The sequence below is a fragment of the Pieris napi genome, chromosome 22 (assembly GCF_905475465.1).
Source record: "Pieris napi chromosome 22, ilPieNapi1.2, whole genome shotgun sequence".
Taxonomy (NCBI): domain Eukaryota; kingdom Metazoa; phylum Arthropoda; class Insecta; order Lepidoptera; family Pieridae; genus Pieris; species Pieris napi.
The window spans coordinates 6539703-6559846 of record NC_062255.1 but is presented as its reverse complement, the minus strand read 5'-3'; the positions used below and the strand labels follow the sequence as shown (position 1 = coordinate 6559846).

General features: G+C 34.2%; 1 protein-coding gene across 2 annotated transcripts in view; it reads left to right on the top strand.

The window, feature by feature from the left end:
* Positions 1–566: 566 nt before the first annotated feature.
* LOC125060957 (dual 3',5'-cyclic-AMP and -GMP phosphodiesterase 11) overlaps positions 567–20144 on the top strand; it is a 201669-nt gene continuing 182091 nt past the window's right edge. For both annotated transcript variants that reach the window (XM_047666091.1, XM_047666090.1), the window contains exon 1: positions 567–868. The gene's annotated coding sequence lies outside the window, so the exon portion shown is untranslated. The remainder of the gene's footprint in view (positions 869–20144) is intronic.

Genomic DNA, 20144 nt, shown 5'->3' with positions numbered 1-20144 from the left:
AATATGTTCCTACTGATGTTTCCCCTTATTTAATACATGTTCAACGTATGTATACAAAGATCACCTGACGACGGGACCATTCTCCATCCTATAACATTTAGCAATTTTCTAAAGCAGAACAAATTTAATTCCCGGAAGTGTAAAGCCTATAGGAAGAAACATGTGCGTAGTTGGCTTTTCCTATTATAAAGACACCAATAATTTTCTTAACTGCAATCTTTTGGAAACGAAAAAGATAAAAGCCTTCATTCCCACTTTCAGCGTAACAAGAATGGGTCTAGTTCGCGGGGTCCCTGTAGATTGTGATGTAGAGGAACTCAGTCACCGTGACCACGCACGCTGTAAAACACGAGAAACGTCGGTTTAATTTATGTAATATGTAATGTAATATAATCTGTGACGATATTACTAACAAAGAACACAACTCACTCTTTAGCTCACAAATCACAGTTCACAATGAGCACTTCACCGGTCGCTGCTCTATATTGAAGTTTGAAGGTTCATAACGGTTCTCGGTTCGACGTTCGCGGTTCGTCGTTCACTTCAGTTATCGTGCATACGGAGTAAAGCGTTCATGTTTTTATCTCTACTTGTCGTGATAATAATATAAACAAAATCGAGTTTCCTAACTAACAAGTTATAGTTTACAACTTACCTAAAGAGAAAGTAAACTGTGTTTTCACGTTATAATTTGTAATATATTAGTTGTTCTTTAATAGTTGGTTCTTACTCTAGCTTATTTTTTATATATCTCGACCGCGTGTGGCATCGGTGTTTACAAAGTTTGTATTGTTTGATATCGTGTTTAGTTTTGTGTTTGTTTCACCCTGAACCTGTGCAGTGTGCAGTGACTCATTAAAAGTGTGAGGTAAGTTATAAATACTCATATGCATAATATTAATACATTAATTAATTACTAACGCTGACGCGAATGAAAAAAAATTCTACGCAAAAATTCCGATAGATAGAAGAATTCTTTACGACCAAACATTTTCTCTTTTATTAGTTGATTCTCAAATCATATACAAAAAACAATATTTATAAGAATACTTACCTACGGAAATGTTTTGTTGGCCAGTCTTGTGTTTAGCTAGGAACTTTTAGTTTAAACTGATGTAACTTTGGAAATATAAATATTAATTTTTACGGCGTATTTTTTCAATACCATAGGAAACAAAAAAATCTCCACCAATATTGCCAATCGCTATATAGACTTTTATTTTTCTTATCGCCGTGATTATTTTTTACTTATCGCGTATTCCTAGTAAGTATAAAAAGTTACTTAATTAAAATTTTCCTAGGTACATACTTTTAACTTTGTCACTAAATTACTAGCTCTACATATTCAGCAACGATCCTTACATGACTCTTGTTTGATTTAGGTTTCGTCCACAAATATCCAAAATTAAAATAACATGTGACTCTACCAACATAACCAAACTTAAGAAATGTGTGCGACAAAAAAATTAAAATTCATGCAGGAAAACAGGTTTTGCAAGTCGCAAGAACTAGTATCAAACTAAACGGGCCTAATATGCGAATTATGCTTATATTGATAGCGAAAATGTTTAGTTATGTATTAAAGGATAATATGTCTTGTACTAATCCTGGTGGATTTATATATTTTTTCGCTAAATCCGGCATTCCGGGTTTGAACGCGTTAGTTTAATTGTAATTTTGTACCTTTTAGGACAAGCTGTTTTTTAAACTCCTAACAGTCAAGAAGTTTTAATGTAGAACTTATGTTAGTATTATCAATGTCAACGAGTATAGTTGGCAGTCTATTATAGGACTGCCTTGAAACTCGGAAGATGACAAAAATATAATTTTCATAAATAAACGTTACTGGTGACTAAATACGATAGCTGTTCAGCGAGTGTTGTCCTTATTTAAAATCAATGTCACCCAAGACATAAATAATTCGTTACAATATGGAATTTAATTAAACTACGCATTTTTTAACAAATATGAATGCATTGTCTTTAAAAACAGTCAAGTATACATGTGGATTTGGTTTTAAAGTGTAAAAGTCCGGTCCTTAAATGCGCAGAGGCTGTATGTTTTCCTACTAAAAGAACATGGGCGAAATTTCCCCTTCGCAAAATAACGTATAAATATACATATTGATCCGATTATTACATGTTCATTAAGCAGACGGGCTTTTACTACTCGAATAAAGCTTAAAAGAATATTCGCTTGATCGCATTACGATATTTTTACCCATAGACAATTATTCTGAAATATCGGACAAGCATGGTCACGTCAGACATAGAGTCAGCTGGCTCAGTCAAATTAGATGTAAAATCTCTTGTAAACGATTCATCGCAATATATTTTATAGGTGTTTTATATAGAGACTCTTTAGCGATGAAGGGTTGCCATTGCATTGTTTTCAATTTTTTCTTGGTCCTATACCTTTATAGAACAGTTATCATCATCATAGAAAATATAACATGGTTATTCCATACGATAGGTATGTAAGTTTTTTGTGTAGTTTTAGGCATTTTTGACTGCGCATGCGACGCCGACTCCGGGTCTCATCGGCGGTAAGCACACGAGATGGTTTACTGGGTATTTATCAAAAGCCTGTGATACAGATGCGTAAAAGCCATTTCTACCTCGATTATGAGAGATGTGATTTGTGAATTTAATGAACTAAATATAATATGAATACACTTAAAGTTGCTATGTATTATAAACCTATCGAGGTGTAAAATACATGTTTTCTTTGGCGTGAGTGTATAATTCTATTTACAAATATTGTATTGTTAAAACGACAATAATCATATTGTAACTTCAATCACGTGCTGCGTAATCTCCAGATCTCACATGATGCCTGTTATTAACTTGGTTAGTGCACTAGTTACTAGTAATGAAATATGACAATAATTATATATAATAACAGTTTAGGCGAAGAAATTCTATTATAGAAAAAGATATATTTATAGACATGTTGCGACTCTATGCTTTGTTGTTTTTGGTATCCTAAATTCAAAGATTAAAATATACGAAATCTCTTTACACTAACCATAACGCTAAATAGCTGGATAATATTTCTTATGCTACCATAGGTACAATTATTTCATATCTCACAAACAATTTACACTTAAGTATATATATACATACACAATACATAAATCCAGATTGTATTGCTCGAAAACTCAGGGTTTATGTACATTTTATTACTATTTACATCAATAACTTAAACTATATAGCTTTAATAAGTTTAAGACAAGATGATCAACATCGACTTTTATGAAGTTTTTATGTGTAACATAAACCTTTTTAAATTGACGATCGTTAATTTTACATACATACAATAAAATAAAATGTAATAAAACATACAATAAAATGTTTTTTTCTATGGTTTCGAATCCGGCATTGCGGCATGCATTTAAAGTTACGTAACATATCTATGAACACGCTGGATTGATTAATAATGTGATTAATTACATCCATGACTCGTACATAATGGGGAAAATCCATTATCATAATTAGATTTCACAACTATCATGCAAGTACATAATAATAAAAAAAAAACAGTGGCGCTACTACTTGATTGGGTCTGGGCCTCAAATTTCTGTATTTGTTTCATGATCAGTTGTCAATCGAATAGGCAAGTAGGTGATCGGCCTCTTGTACCTGACACACGTCGACTTTTTGGGACTAAGGCAAGCCGGTTTCCTCACGATATTTTCCTTTACCGTTCGAGCGAATGTTAAATGCGCACATGGAAAAAAAGTCCATTGGTGCACAGTTGGGGATCGAACCTCCGACCTCAGGGTTGAGAGTCGTACGCGGCTCACTAGGCCAACACTGCTCCTAAAAATATAAGTATAATTGAATATTCTTGTACTGTTAATGATATTTTTGTTTCAACCTCACTAGAATGTTTTATCACACTACTAGCTCGTCTCGGCACGTCCAAGTTTATATTTATTACTTAATATATCTTATTAGATTTTATACGTGTTTTATTTATTGCACAAGGAAGACGTTGCAATTTTCATTTGCTTTATATAACATATGCTTTCCCCTCCTCTTTACCTACTTTTACTAGTCAATCTCATTCACAGCTCAGCTGGCGACGCCCTTTAACTACGATACTAACTTGCTCGTTTTTGCTGCTCATAATAATGAGCTAAATTTAGGGCAAAGGCTGTCTGGTCCGGAAGCCGTTTTTTGAGAATCCTATGGAAGTGGACCGGCATAACATCCGCTGATGAACTATTTCGACTTGCGCAAAAATCAAATTCTTGAAAGCTTTAGATATACATATAAGAATCGCAGTTTTAGGAATGGATGTTAATGGATTTCATAGATTTTAAAGCATCTGGATTGAAATTAGCAAAAAATATAAATAAAAAACATACTACTATCTCTCACACTCTCTTCTATATGTTGTTGAAACTACGTACACATAAATATCGTTACTAAGATAGTTTAGATTGCATAATTTCATATCAATGCTATTATAGATTAAATGTTTTGCGATATACGGCTAAGGAATTACAATTAAATTACTTTACATAATCTTGTTAATTATCACAGGTGTTTTGCTTTATTTTTTTCGCATCGCCGAAAACAAATCAGCTAATGTACAAAGATAAGATTTCATATCGTTATCTGTACCAGATTATTATTTACAAACGCATTTTATCCGAAAAAGTTTTTTGAACATCAATAAATTATACAGATCACGACAGTATGATTTAAAATCTGACTGCGAATCCATGGGTCCCGGGTTCGATCCCCGGCTGAGACGAACATATATGCGATGAGCATTTGGTGTTGTGCGTAGGTCTTGGGTTTTTAAATATGTATTTATATGTCTATCAATCTATAATATGTATGTATATCCGTTGCCTAGTACCCATAACACAAGCTTCAGCAGCTTAGCATGGGACTAGGTCAATTGGTGTGAATTGTCTTTAAAAAAAAAACAAATTAAAATTATACTCTAGTCTCCACTATAGGAAACTCCTAGGGTGGGCCAGACAGTCTAGACTAGCTCTTAGATAGCTCTTAGATTTTGCATACTAAAGCGTACTAAATCATTTGACCAAAGTACTCAACCTTATCTATCTAGTGGTTTAAAGCAATTTTACTTAAATTACTTTGAAATATGAATGTTTCGAAGTCACTTAAAAACTATTTTAAGATTACAATTCTTTAAATGTGTTTATTATTATTTTTAATCGTACCTTAGGGAGCGATCAAGTATTACGTCACGCAGTTTTTGGAGATTATTGACCACTCCCCCCCCATGTAACGCGCCGTAACCTTTTTCTGTACCCAAGTATAGTTCTGTACCTAAGTATAGTAACACATTTCTGCACTTGTCTCAATTATAATTTTTCTTTAAGCATCCAGAGCAGTTTAGTCCATATTGGAATTATTAATGACATTTTTTAGCAAAGTTGTTGGTATAACGGCTAATCTAATGTTTACCGTTCACTTTTAAATCTAGTCTTCGACCACAATTTAGAAAGTTCTTTAATCACGACGAACAATAGGTAATTGTAATGCTCACAAGATACAACAAAATAGTACATTTAACAGGCATATTATTTATTGTACATTTGCATGTTCTATCAGCTTTTAATAAAAGGGGCTTGGACAAGAAGAATTGGCAAGAAACTCTCCTTTATTGTCTTTAACCTCCATTATTTGATTTGGTATGTAAAGGTACCATTGCTGTTTGCTTTACATAATATGGAATGAAAATTTATATAAAACAAACATTACTTTTTTTGGATATTGTTAAAAAAATCCCGCATAACTTTACTGAAGAGTTTGTACAGTTGAATTGATCTTGTCTTTGATTTATCGAGGAAGGTTTTATGGTACTATCGAATTAAGGCGGTTCAAACCGCGAAGCACAGCTAGCAAATAGTTAACGTAATAGAATAGTAACAGTACATTTTCGTACACCTCGCGCAGTGTTTAGTCGACTTTGGAACTAACCGGAAGCACTAAAATACGTTAAGGCCGATTTACATTATCTTAGTGTTTAGGAGAGTGCTTTAGTACAACTTGAAAGGCAAGTTCTTTAGCGTAGCGTTTACATGTTTCTACTAAAGTACTATACTAAAGCACTCTCCTAAACACTCATGATAATGTAAATCGGCCTTTAAGTAAACTGTACTAAATACCGTATGACGAATACTTGATTAAATTATCAACCTTTTTTTTATTTACCTTATCCTATTTAATAAGAGTCTAAAGGACAGCCAGAATCAGCTACCGCAGTCCCACACGTGGGTGCGTTGCCAACCTTTAAAGGAGTAAGCTATTTTAAACACTTGGAGATTGTCTCTCCTAGGTAGGACCTCCACTGGTAGGCGATTCAACAGTTTGCTATTTCGCAAAAGGAAATACCCAGTACAGACCCACCACCTTATCTGTGAAATGGAGAAAATGGGAACTACGGCCGCCATGTTGAATTTCGGTACCTACAGTTTACTTTCTTTTTGTAAATTATCCGATATTTTTTCATTGATTACTTTTTAACGTAATTGTAACTTAAAAAATATAAAGCTGAGTGATTCAACTACCTATAGTTCTCGTCACGTAAAAATAACGCTGGAATAATTTGAGGGGCTCTCCCGCATACGTTTGACTTAGCGTAAAATAAATAAACTCCACGTTTGTAGTGCTTTTCGGTAATCTTGACGACCAAAGACAAAAGCGAGAGTTAAAAGACCAAAGATAATATTCAACTCTACTCGTGTCGCCGATATTCCGTTGATGTTTATAAGTCCTTCAAAAGCGGCGCATTAAAGCGTATACGATCCTGAAATCCCTGAATGCGTCATAAACGAGTGACTTGCGTTGAAAATAAAACTCGTTTTGTTGCTTAAGACACTTCTAACAGCACTCTTATTACCCTCGTAAAGGTTGGCCCGATATTAAATTGTTTACGTTGTGCTTTCGCCCGTACTTGACACACTTTGGGGTCGTATATTCCTAAAGTATTTTCTTTATACTAAAGACAATGTTATTAGAGATAAGGCGGTAGTAATTTTCAGTTAAAAGTCTCTACGGCGCTCACGATATTACACTCTTTAGAATAGTGTTTGCCAACGTGGAGGGATTTAACAGATGCACCGGCGGTAAAGATATATACGGACGGAAGTAAAGTAGACGAATTGGTCGGTGCCAGCGTTTCCTTATGGAAAAATGGTGCCGAATTCGAGACTTTTAAATTGAAACTATCTTCATGCTGTTCCGTGTATCAAGCTGAACTGGTGGCTATTCTTAAAGCGACTCAAAGGATCCTTTGTCACCCAGAAACAACCTACGGCGTATATAGTGACTCCCGAAGTGCACTCGAAAGTGTTGCGGGTGGTCGCTCTTTCAAATCCCCTTGTAGTTGAAATTCGTAAGAACATAAATAAAGCGCATTTAATCAACAAAAAAATTGATATTTTTTGGGTTAAAGCGCATTCGGGCATGGAAGGGAATGAAAGAGCAGACCAACTAGCAAAGGAAGCTGCGCATCTAGAAGAAGCGCCCGTGTACAATAGATTTCCCATATCGCATTTGAAGAACTGTCTACGTGGAAACACGATAGAAAAATGGAATCACAGATATCGAGACGGTGAAACAGCTGCAATAACCAAGTTATTCCTTCCAAATGTTGCTTCGGCCTTTTCGATAATTAAACAAATGAAACCAACGGGATTGATTACTCAGATGTTGACAGGTCACGGTGGCTTCTTGTCGTATCTTCACAGGTTCAGGGTTAGACAGAGTGCTGCCTGTCCTTGTGATGATGCAGCTGAAGAGACAGTGTTGCATGTTCTGACCGACTGTCCCATGTATGGATACGACAGGTATAACGCTGAGCAAGCTATGGGCATGAGGGTAACAGAGACGAGTTTCAAGGGAATAATGCTCAATGTTAGGTTGAGGGGCATCTTTTTGGGATTTGCTGTGAGGGTCATGCAGGGGGTTGTCAAAAGAAATAGGTAGTAGTAGAGTAGTAATATAGTAATAGAAAGTAAACATTCGGGTTACCAATACATTTATGTAAGCTTTTTAACACCTCCGACGACTATATAGTCGGGGAATAATCTGGAAACGTTTATCGAAAAAAAAAAAAAAAAAAAAAAAACGTGGAGGGAGGAAATTTGATTGTTAAGGGGTTCGAAAATGTGGTTCATTATATATGTATGTTTTGAAAATTTATTTGCAGTGTTTCGTTGATAATTTCATAGTTATTTCTTCGTAAAACCTAATTAAGTTTCTTAACTGAACTATTCAATTCTTTAATATTAAAGATTATGTATGTTAGATAGGGAATAAGAATTTTAGGAAGGATAAAGTAGGGCATGGCACAAAAAAGGTAATCTCTTCTAATGTTATTTTTCCTTAGCATATAATAATGGTCCGGTCAAGATAGGCATTTGAAATAACAAAAATTCCCCGAGAGCCAAATATTGGTAGAGAGCTGGGGTTTGATATTACAAATTAACTTTTAAAAATCCCCATCCTATTGTAATGAATTTGTGATTACTTATTATTATTTTACAAATTTATTATTCAAATCACGTTTATTTTTAATTAATGCCATTGTCATTATATTAAATGAATAACGTCAAGTCAAATTAGTGTAAAACCGTTAATAGGAATGGTTAATTTCGAAATGACTATTCAATGGTCGATAATAATAATGACTCCATAGTCATTATTATTATTAAACGTTATTTATCATAATTTTAAATATTAAATCAATGACTATAAATATTAAAGTAATCTTTGACACTCGTTCCTATGACTGCCGTTCGACTCTGTGGTCGATTCGGGTTCGGTCGTGGAACGAGTACACGAAATGTCACGAAACTGGAATTACAAATGCTGGTTGCTAAAATACAGGAACTGGTTGGTGTGGCCCTCAGTTCGATTGAGCGGTCTAACTAAGCAGAAGCCTTTAAACAGTAGACTCTGAATGTCGATATTAAATGGCTGATGCCAACAAACCAATCTATGACAATAAGGAGAAGTATTTGTATAATATAAATAGTCGAATATTGAGAATTCACCACAATTCAGAAGTGGGATAAGGACCCAATCTAAGGTGCGTACAAGTGTTTTATACGATTATTAATGTTATTGCTATAAATAAATAGAAATCGAACGCCCCACGTTTTCTTTGGCTACTAGAAGTTATGTACGCCTATAGAGGCAAGTGTGCTTTACATACTGAAAGGCTATGTATGCCTAACGAGCCATGTGTACGTAGTAGGTTATGTGTGCCTACAATAGGAAGCCAAGCGTGCTTCAGCTACTAGAGGCTATGTATGCCTATCGAGCCATGTGCGCTTAATGGGTGATGTGTGCCTATTAGCCATGTGTGTTTAGTAGGTTATGTGTGCCTACATTAGGAAGCCAAGTGTGCTTCAGCTGCTAGAGGCTATGTATGCCTGCCGAGCCATGTGTGCTTGGTCGATAGGGGGTTATGTGTGCCCACAATAGGAAGCCAAGTGTGCTTCAGCTACTAGAGGCTATGTATGCCTACTGAGCCATGTGTGCTTGGTCGTTAGAGGGTTATGTGTGCCCACAATAGGAAGCCAAGTGTGCTTCAGCTACTAGAGGCTATGTATGCCTAGCGAGCCATGTGTGCTTGGTCGTTAGAGGGTTATGTGTGCCCACAATAGGAAGCCAAGTGTGCTTCAGCTACCAGAGGCTATGTATGCCTATCATGAGTCATGTGAGTATCCTAGAGGTCATGTGTCTAGAAAAAAAAAAAAAAAAAAAAAAAAAAAGAGAACATTAAGAGTTACTCATTTTTTGTTACTAAAGTGAACCATTGTAATATTCATATAATCATAAATAAATATTCATGGATTTATTTAAAATAAAAATAAGAAAATTTAGTAACATTATAATATTTTAGATTTTGTTATTTCCTGAATTTGGTTTACTTCTATCACTCACTTGTGAGCATTTTATTGAACAATATTGTGTTAATATGAAAATTCTTTAGTAATACAGGTACAAGGAAAATGTATAATACATAATTTGTAAAGAGTAATTTACAGACACAAGGAAGTAGCTTTTACCAGTAAGGCTTTTTTTTAAGGAAGACTTTAAAATTATATATTTCCATCAAGTAAGTATTATGAGAAGTCAATTATAATCATTGGGGTTTACCTGTGCAGTAAGTTACAAACTGTGCAATTTTAAACTCCTATCTACCATAAGACAAATTATTGTAGCAGTGTAAAGGTAAATTAAAAATTTGAATTTATTGATGTCCTTAATGCCAACAGAATTTAGCATAAATAAAGCTTGTATTGTAGATTCTAAATGTGGATATCAGAATGTTTTTGGTGTCCATGTTTTCTCAGAATTGGGTGAACTTTAAAGAATTCACTCATTTAATAGGAATGTGCTTATTAAGATAGATTTTATTCTGTTAGTTATTTGTGACATCATGAACTTAAATAAAGCTTATAATGAAATGAAATGAAATGAAATAGAAATGAAATGAAATGAAATAAAATGCAGATATGTCACAGACTGATATAAAATATCTTGTGCAGTGTGTTATTAAGATGTTTGCAGTTGGTCCAGGCCAGAGTCATCTTTAACAATTTAATTTGAACAGAATAAAGGATCCCTAGAAATGAAGCAGGACTAGGTAGAATAGACATTGACATTTATCAAGTTCATCTCAGGTATGGTGCAACTTACAAGCTAGAAATAACATGGTTAAGTCTACGGGGCATATTAAATTATCTGAACACAGTTTATACTGTCAAATATTATATTTTCCTTATGTACTTGAACAATATTTTGAGATTTGATTAGGCACTTTTCTTTATGTTATTGTCCCTTTCATTGTCTACAAAATGTTTTGATTGCTTAGTTTTGTTCCATTCTTTGCCTAAGTAATTGTATATTTTATGTAGTTTTGCACTTCTTGCACTTACCTTTTTTAATGTAATTTTTATCCTCATGGAGCCTAGGAAAGTGCATTATTTGCACCAGGGAGTTTATAGTGTTGTTGATGGAAAGTGCTATTTGCCCATGACAAATTTATCTTGTCAAAATCTTACATTATCCAAGAAATGCCCTATTGCTAAAGGAACTTGTTTTGTTGAAAAAGATAGTACCTATGTAAATAAAGTAACCAAAAATAATTCGGAATATGAGCTCCTACTAATATCTGACATAAATGTTGGTCCCCAAATTGACAAAGAGGCATTAGGTAGATCATTCACTTTTACTCAATTATCTGCTTTGCATTTAATCTAGGAGAAAATTGTTGTAACAACTCAACTAAAATGAGAATAGACTTATTGGATGAGAAACCTGTAGTTTACCGACCATATAGATTATCCTTTTCGGAAAGAGGTCGGGTTAAGGAGATAATAAATTACTTGTTGCAAAATGACATTATACAAGAGTCCAATTCAGGAATTATGCCAGTCCTATTTTATTGGTAAGGAAGAAAACAGGAGAACAGCGCTTATCCGTTGATTATAGGGCTCTCAATAACAAAACGAGGAAGGATTGTTTTCCGTTGCCGATAATCGATGATCACTTAATTAATGATCAATTAACTAACCTTAGTGGCAATAGATTCTTTACATCTTTAGATGTGATTTCTGGGTAATAAACTTGATGAGTTAGCATTGGCTTATTTGGATGACATTCTTGTGCCATCGGTTACCCTGGAGGAGGGATTTGAGAGGTTAGAGAATGCTTTGAAGTTGTTACGGCAAAATGGGCTCACTTTAAAATTATCTAAATGCCGATTCTTCAGTAATACCCTTGACTATCTAGGCTATGAGATTTCTGCAGAAGGCATACGTCCTAACGAAAGTAAGATTCTAGCTGTAAAAGAGTTTCCTATTCCTCAGAACGTACATGAAGTCCGTCAGTTTTTGGGACTAGCAGGCTATTTTAGAAAATTTATCAAAAGTTTCGGTGAAACAGCTAGGCCTCTAACCAACTTTCTCAAGAAGGGAAATGTTTTAAATGGACAGATAAAGAATTTCGTTCGTTTACTACCTTAAAGGATAAATTAATTGGCCGACCAATTTTAGCTATATACAATCCTAATTTTGAAACTGAGTTGCATACGGATGCAAGTTCTTTAGGCGTGGGTGGGATATTGATGCTATAGCGGCCGGAGTCGCGTGCTCTTAAGCCAATAGCTTACTTTAGCCAGTAAACCGCCCCGGAGGAGCGTCACTTGCACTTTTATGAACTCGAGACCCTTGCAATTGTATGTTCGTTAAAGAAATTTAGGGTATATTTTTTGGGGATTGAGTTCAAAACTGTAACAGACTGTAACGCTATTCGAACTACATTAACGAAACGCGACTTAATACCCTGAATAGCTAGGCGGTGGCTTTTAACAAATGAATTCAATTTTAGTTTTTAGACACGAAATTAACACCCGAGGTTATCGATAATTCTACAGTTACAGTCTATAGTATCGACACTGATAATTGGCTCTTGACTTTACAAATGTCAGATCCTGAGATATCCCGAATATATAAAATTCTTAAGCCCGAGTCTGATAGAGAAGCTAAAGATATTAGGAGAAACTATTTAGTTAAGAACTATTTAGTTAAGAACTATTTAGTTAGAGTGTTTAGGAGAGTTGATGATAAGATCTGTTTAGTAATTCCTCGCAGTGCTCGATGGCAAATGTGTAAATCTAACCACGATGACGCAGGTCATCTAGGAATATCAAAGACTACCGAGAAGATTCAATCTGTTTTCTAGTTTCCTAAGTTACGTAGAATTGTTAAAAAGTATGATAAGTCTTGCATTAAGTGTGCCTATAGGCACGCAAAAGGCATAAGGATAACGCGTCTCGACATATGAATGGTCAGTTGTATCCGATAGAGAGGGTAAGCATTCCGGTCCACACCATTCACATTGACCACTTGGGTCTATTTGTCAAAAGCAAGAACGGCAATATTTACATTCTCACCATAGTGGACGGATTTACCAAGTATTTGTTTGTAAGAGCTGCTAAGGATACAAAGACTAAAACAACTGTTAAGGTATTGCTAAATATTTTTATGACTTCGGTTTACCATCTCGAATTATATCAGATCGAGGTACCTCTTTCACTTCAGCAGCTTTTAAATCTTTTTGCGATACTCATGGTATTAAACATGTTTTGAATGTTGTTGTGTGTCTCAGAGCCAACGGCCAAGCCGGAGGATATAATTAAACGATCTTAAGCTCACTTGTAAAGTTTTCTGACGGTGAGGACGAACGGAACTGCGACATGTGTGTGTAGGAAAAATTCAGTGAGGAATTAATAATGCAACTAACTCCACCACTCAAAAGACAGCTACGGAAGCATTATTTGGAACCAGATTGGAAGATAGCCTAAGTAATATGTTAGATATAAATAATGAGTCTAATCCAAACTGTACAGAAGTGAGGCAAGAAGTTCGTATAAATATCCGGTCTTACTAATAAAAAATCACTATATATGCGTTTTAACAAGGTGATAGTAATTCAGTGAATAGAGCTTGTACAGGGCATAAACACCTCTTTGACCAATAATCGATGTGTATTGGTTAAATAACAAAACGACCCTTATTTATTGTTACCCTGGCAACCCGACGTGTTTGATTGACGTTTGATTTAATAATTCTGTTACAACTCATAATTCTAATCTAATAGAAACTCCAAAAAAATCAGACAAAGAGGACTAGAATTTTACATAAAAAGCCGCGTTCTGCAGTAGGTACAAAGGTTAGAAGAGGCATCTCAAATAGTGGAAAGTAGTAACGGATTGCACCGAGTTTGTAGACAGGATTCGCCGTGGATCAATATAAATGTGTCCGAACATAATGATAATTTAGAAGCAGTAGCTAGCAGCAGTAGTACGTCTGATAGCGAAAGTAACAAAAGTGACAATGAACTATCACAAAATCAATCTGAATCCAAATAATAGCCGAATGTAATGAATAATTGATTAAAACCAAATGTATAGATACGTTACAATTAGTTCACATGAAACTAAAATATTTTGTTAGTGTACTTATTTGAATTTATAAAACCTTTTCGTGATTAAATACCGTGCGTCGGGAGATCGCACGTAGTCGGACGGCCGAATGTAATGAATTTGTGATTACTTATTATTATTTTACAAATTTATTATTCAAATCACGTTTATTTTTAATTAATGCCATTGTCATTATATTAAATGAATAACGTCAAGTCAAATTAGTGTAAAACCGTTAATAGGAATGGTTAATTTCGAAATGACTATTCAATGGTCGATAATAATAATGACTCCATAGTCATTATTATTATTAAACGTTATTTATCATAATTTTAAATATTAAATCAATGACTATAAATATTAAAGTAATCTTTGACACTCGTTCCTATGACTGCCGTTCGACTCTGTGGTCGATTCGGGTTCGGTCGTGGAACGAGTACACGAAATGTCACGAAACTGGAATTACAAATGCTGGTTGCTAAAATACAGGAACTGGTTGGTGTGGCCCTCAGTTCGATTGAGCGGTCTAACTAAGCAGAAGCCTTTAAACAGTAGACTCTGAATGTCGATATTAAATGGCTGATGCCAACAAACCAATCTATGACAATAAGGAGAAGTATTTGTATAATATAAATAGTCGAATATTGAGAATTCACCACACTATGTTGTGTGTAAAATTCTCTACAAAAATGGTCTTTACGATTTTTTTTCCTAAGAGTTACTTACCATTCCTGAGATATCGCGATGCTAAGAGTCACATTATTCATAATCCGGCACTTAAGACAAGTATAAATACCTATTTGTGTCTCTTATGTAAAATGTATATAGGTATTATACTATTTGACGGCTACAGTGACTCGACAAAGAATATTAATGATGCAGAACAACATCGTCGAACTACAAAAACATCATCCGAGATTATCTTTGATGAATTTATGACAGTTCCAGAGAATCAACAACATATTTTCGCTAACATTAATATTAAATCTCATTTCATTTCCATGTTAAGTGACAAATTAACAGCTGCGAATATTGCATTGAAACAAGTTCAATATGACGCAGATGTCCTCATAATTGAAACAGCAATAAAAAAAATTAATGCAACAAACACAACAATTGTAGTTGGTGAAGATGTTGATTTGTTAGTACTACTTACTGCAAGGACTTCAATGTATAACATTATTTATTTTCTGAAACCTGCAAGGGCTCAACAGTGATCAGAAATGTAATGCCAAAACTATGTTTTATTTATACATGCGATGCGAACTTACCGTTTTCGAAAAAAAAAAAAAAATCAAATACCTAAATTTTGACCTTTGACCCCGAATAACTTTTGATTTGATTAGCACACATAGCACAATTTTTGTTATTTGACCACTATTTTTATGTCTAAATTTACCGGACTTTTCGATAGCTTTGTATTCGATACGAATATTAGTTTGAGGCGGAGCTCATATTATTTTAATAGATTATTATTAAAGCAGACAAGTCTATTTAAATATTGTGTTAGTGTTGTGTTAATATTATGTATGTAGGTGCTAACGATAGTTCTATACGCCCAGAAATGGTTGTTTAAGTTTTCCATACATAAAGTTAGTATTCTGTTACGTTAAATTACGTATTGTTCTTCATCTGATACGTATATTTAATACAATTATTATCAAATCATTAAGATTTGAATATCACAGAAAAATGTTATGTGTATGTCATATACGTAATTCTTTATACATATAGTGTAGTATTTTGTGGAGTTACGGTCACGCACGGCTACCCACAGCTACTATTAATTCAATGCCCAAGAGATCTGTCGCATAAAATGCAGGCGATGCTGTCACTGTTGACCTTCGATGAAGACAATGCGTGACACGGTATTAATTGTATGCCTTTGTCTAAATTTAAGTAATTCCAAGAATATTCACAATATTCTGAAAATAGCAATAAATTGTAAAATTTACTTTAATTAAATGTTTCGCCGAAATTAAATTGTAGGAATATTTTTTTGTCCAAAGATATAAAAGATGTAAGAAAAGATTAAGAGCCTTGTTTTCTTATATATAATATATATACGTATATATATGACAAAAAAATATAACTACCTAATGTGCTAATGGAAATTTTGGGTTTTGGATTATTTGACCTTGTTGTAAGAGTTCGAAATTTATTTGAAAAACAAACGAATAAAGAGATTTTCTTACTGTGGAAGGTCGAAGCTGATATGAATCTCCAATGAAGCTGTAATGAGGGTACAATTATTCTTTATAAGGTGATAATGTAATCTGTAAGTTTAGTTCACAATGGGCAAGTCTCAATAAAAATAAGCTGAGCAGACATGAGGCAAAACTATGTTCCGTAGTTCTTTTATATTTGATCGTATAATTCTATAAAATTAAAAAAAGCCTAGTCAATACTAGGCTTTTTGTGCTAATCTCAATCGAGGCCATTTTTGAACCATGACTCTAATTAATGACCATAACTTTTTTTGCGAATATTTTAAGTTTAGTTCGTTTTGTGTTAATGTTATTTTTATAGAATAGGAGGCAGCAGGTTCACTTGATGTTAAGTGATACCGCTGCCCATGGACACTCTCATGCCAGAGGGCTCGCGAGTACGTTGCCGGCCTTTTATGAAAATGTGTTATTTTTATATACTTGATACATTACGATGACAAATTATAACTGTTTCGTTAATTTTTTTAAATTCTGTATTGTATTTTTAATGTGATTTTTTTACGTGTATGTTGTACGGAAGTAACTGTTTTAGGCGTAAAACCGCCAATATTATATTTTTTGTCTTCCTTTTTTTTTTCTTAGAAAAAAAATGGTTTATACTTTATTTTTTTATAGAACGGGGGGCAAACGGGCAGGAGGCTCACCTGATGTTAAGTGATACCGCCGCCCATGGACACTCTCAATGCCAGAGGGCTCGCGAGTTCGTTGCCGGCCTTTAAAATTATACCAATTTACAGCTTATTATCTTTCATTCCGAGGTGAAACCCCTAATATGACTGGGCTATCAAGTTATTGTGATGTAAATAATGTGATATTATTATAATTTATCCGAATGAATACTCCTACAAATGAAACGATGTTTTGTTCAGCGATTTATGATTTTCAGCTTCTATTATTGCAATGGATATTTCTGGAAGGAAGTATGCATGACAATGACTAACGTTGAGCGTTTAATACTTGTGTATTGTGCGAAATAGTAGAATGTGAATGGCCTTTGAATATTATTCTAATTTCGTTCATGCAAACAAGGAATAATAACATGTTTCAACTCAATAAAATAATTTTAATTTAAGGTTAATGCGATTATGAAATTATAATTGCGAAGTTAATATTTACTTTAATAAAAAAACCAGTGGCGCTACACTCTTTTTAGGTCTGTATCTCAGATTTCTTTTTCTGTTTTGGAACGAAGTTCCTTATCGCGCGTTGTGAAGGGGGCTAGACGGAAAAAATTCTTACGAAAAGTTGTCACGACACTTTTTTGCTATTTGCTATTGTAATACACCGGTTCTCGTCCGATAATCGAAGTTAAGCAACGTCGGGCGAGGTCAGTACTTGGATGGGTGACCGCCTGAGAACACCTCGTGATGTTGGCTTTTTTTTTCGTCGTAAGATTGGTGTCGAGAAAATCTATCATACTGTTATGATACCAATTAACATATAAATTAATCGAAAGGAATTTCGTTCCATCCGGGTGTCCCTTGACACCTCTAAAGTTTTTTCTTTTGTTTTTTCTATTAGGCAAAGCGGTCATTTGAAAGCAAAGTGTGCATAGCATGGCAAAACTGGAACTCTATAAATCACAAATTCGGCCCCACATGTAGTAGGTACTGTGTTCACCTCTGGGCGAGAGCGCTCCCTAGTACCAGCTCCGTATTACCACTTAACCGTGTCCAAGAAAGAGTGATTCGATTCGACGACGACCTGTCATTTTCGGAGCGGTTTGATCCCACAGCCAAGCGTTAAAAAAATGGGGTACAAGCGAGTGTAATATGCGTACACAGACCGTCCATTGATGCACAGCTGCGGATCTAAACTAGGGCCTTAGGGATGAGAATCACTCGACAAAGATTAGGCCAGCACTTCCTAGATTTGTGAATAAAATATATATATATACTAGTTTGACTATGAAAGCTTAACAATTTAAAAATTGTACTTTCAAGTCTTGAAGAGGTGTTCACGGTGTCTTACAATGTTTATTATTGTTTTAATTTAATACACTTATATATACGAATACGAAAACGTAAGATGTCGTCACTTGTGGGTGGGTAAATGACCTGTTTTGACCTGAGATAAACAACTTTACTTTTATTGCGTTAGTTTTTGTACAGAATACAGATTATGTCTCTTTAAACACGTTTGAAAATCGAATGTTTTATATTTTTTACCTTTTTTGATTTTAGAATTACGTTTTAAATGTCTTTGAGATATTTACTTTAAATTCGTTTGTAAATCGAACGTTTTTTATAATTATAGCGTTAAAAAGTAAAGAACTAAGAGATTCTTGTTATTCTGTGAAATTTGCCGTCACCAGACCAAATCAAATCAAGATTTTTCAATCTCAGTAATTATAATTATTGTACCGGTTGGCAAGCGTCACAGTAAAAACTCTGAAATGCCATTTTAAATAATGACATAAGTTTTTCTTTTTCATTTTTAACGAGTACTGTTGATTTGCTTTAAACAAGTATATGCGACGGCTTAATATATATGTCAATTAATGAATGTGAGTTATTACCCCACGGCTGATTTTAATAGGCAGTATTCATATCGTCGTCTTTCCTCCGTGAATTAATCTATAACACATAAGATGTCTAAACATCAAAAATGTGTATAAATTCGCACGTCTTGGTGCAGTGGTTGAGGGAACAAAATGCCCTGTTGAAAGGGAACTAGCTGGTCCAATAGAAGACCCGTATAGGGTTGAAAGAAATTGTACAGGAACTGAGTTCTAATGTCTTAATATGGGTAATTCAAGTAATTTAGTTGGTAGTTTAAAATTAAAATCTAAAGTAGGTAATTAAAAAAATATATATGTATCGGCTCGGTCTTTTGTAATCTATGTTAGCTTACAATGTTTATAAGTCTTACTTTTAAATTTGAGATGGGAGTATTAAACAATGGCGAATTTCGCTTACTTTAAGTCAACGTAGTTCAATCATAGACACGTAATATAGTCCGTCATTCCGTATGACTAATTAAAACGTCATTAAATATCGTTTAGTTCATCTTTCAATTTAGTCTTTTGTTTTTTATGAGAATGTAAAACAATGGCGAGCTCCCTTTCCTTGAGATTGGCCAACGGCATCCATAGTCCAAACATAGACGCGTAATATTGTCCTTCATTCCGTTTGACAAATCACAATAAACGTCAACATCATCGTTCATTTTGTCTTGTGTTTTTCATGAGAATGTAAAACAAAGGCGAGATTCGTTTCCTTGACATTCTGTCAACGGTCAACTGCATCCATAGTCCAATCATAGACCCATACTATGGTCCGTCATTCCGTTTGACAAATAAAAAGGTCAAATAGTTTCGTTCATCATTCATTTAAAACAAATGACGAAACGCGTAGTATTGTCTTCATTCAAACATGAAGAAACAATACATCTTTAATTAATTATGTGAATTATAATTGTTAATATATAGAACAGGTCTGACAGTAAATCAAATTATCGACGACAAACACACGACGAATGATTGACCTAAGATAACATGAATATATCTATTATGACAAAGTTGTTTTGAAATCCTGATACTGTATTAGAAAGTAGAGGAGAAATTTCTCTCCAACGATTGTAAATTGGTTTTGAAAAATTACGGCGTAATAATACGTATTTTCTGTTGATTGCATTCTTATGATAATTACAGTGTATAACATTTTATTGCACATACAGACAATACAATTTTACATGGAAATAAAAATTTCGTCGTGCAAATTCCTTATCGCTTATACATCGCGTATTCTCTCTTAAAAGCTCTTCAAGCCTATTCGTAGCGATAAAATTAGGACTTTAAATGATTTGTGTAAAAGCTGACATCGAAAAATCGTGCATTAAATTATTTATATTCGTCCTTTAAGGTTGTATGTACGACCTTAAAACATTAATTTGTTGCTTTGCCATTAAAAAACAACAGTAAAGTAA